Here is a 1,265-nt window from a genome sequence, read left to right on the forward strand (position 1 = left end):
TGTCACTACCACACTTTTCAAAACCACTTCCAAAACCCTGACAACTACTGGGACACAACTTTGTCACTTTCCCTTGAGATTATTTGCTTACACTTTTTACTAAGCCCAACCCAATCCCTTGTATAGTGACTTGATTGGTTATTGGCCAGCTATGTAGATAGACCGTGACCCCCTTCCATACTATACATCCCCCAAACTCTCAAAAAATTATAATATAATTTATTCAGAATTTATTTATTTATTTATTAAAATTAAACCAAACACTTCTCAAATATTACAAGGTTATAGAAAATGAAACTATACAGTTTTTAGTAAACAAAACTCTTATTAGTAATAGGGTCACAAATGAACCAGTGCTTCTTAAAGTTCCAAAAATAAATGTCCTTCTGGCTCAGTTTCATTATGTCTTACACGCTGATGGTGTGCAAGAACTAGCACGCATCTACCTCCAGTCTGCGCTGAAGGTGGTGGCAAAGGTCTGACAACTGTGGGCTCCTTTGAGGTGGAGATCTCACAACCCACACCAGCCTTCCATCAGCAATGGCATCCTCCTCATCAGACATCAGTTCCAGTGTTGCTGTCTGCCACAGTTCTCTCTCTGCATCTGTTTGAATGACCCTGGACTCCAGCAACTGCAAAACACACCACAAGTTAACCTCTAAAAACACCCAGAGATGTACCAAACTTAATACAGAGATTAATTTCTATACTTACTCATCTTTTCCTTTGTCTGATTTTAGCCACAGCCTTAATGGAATCCCTAATCTGTAACTTTTCTGGCAGAGACAAAGTGTATTTCCTCCACAGTGTTTCATAGTAAGTCCTGCAACATGCTGAATAAAAAATAATTCAGATAAGTGACAGAAATAATTCAAATTAGAATCTAGACAAAATAAGGGACATTAAATGATTACAATAACATATGATTACCTTTTATAGACTCAGAGTCTGCATCTGCAAAAGACGTCTTTAATTCCTCCTGCAGATAAGTAATCACTGCCTGATTATGAGATGAATTTATTCTGTATGAAAAGAGAGTCATGTGTCAATGATTACATTTAAAATGATTATGCAAAAGCCCATAAATAGCATTTAAGAAAAACAGCAGTCTCATCCAGTTTCTGGATTGAATTCATGTGGGTTGTTTTCCGAGTTATGGAGGCGCCTTACAGCTTCCTGTAACATAGAATTTAAAAAGCTTTAATACATACACACAAACATGCATATGAAAAAAAGAGTTTTCAAACAATGTTGCATAATATGGA

The 1,265-nt window shown here is 36.5% G+C and overlaps 1 long non-coding RNA gene across 1 annotated transcript; it reads right to left on the minus strand.

The window, feature by feature from the left end:
* Positions 1 to 339: 339 nt before the first annotated feature.
* Positions 340 to 1,007, minus strand: LOC109098033. Its single transcript, XR_002019222.2, has 3 exons — positions 931 to 1,007; positions 715 to 833; positions 340 to 632 (listed from the first exon to the last, which is right to left on the minus strand). It is a non-coding gene; the product is annotated as an uncharacterized LOC109098033 (long non-coding RNA).
* Positions 1,008 to 1,265: the final 258 nt, after the last annotated feature.

This window comes from Cyprinus carpio, chromosome A18 (assembly GCF_018340385.1).
Source record: "Cyprinus carpio isolate SPL01 chromosome A18, ASM1834038v1, whole genome shotgun sequence".
NCBI classification, from domain to species: Eukaryota; Metazoa; Chordata; class Actinopteri; order Cypriniformes; family Cyprinidae; genus Cyprinus; species Cyprinus carpio.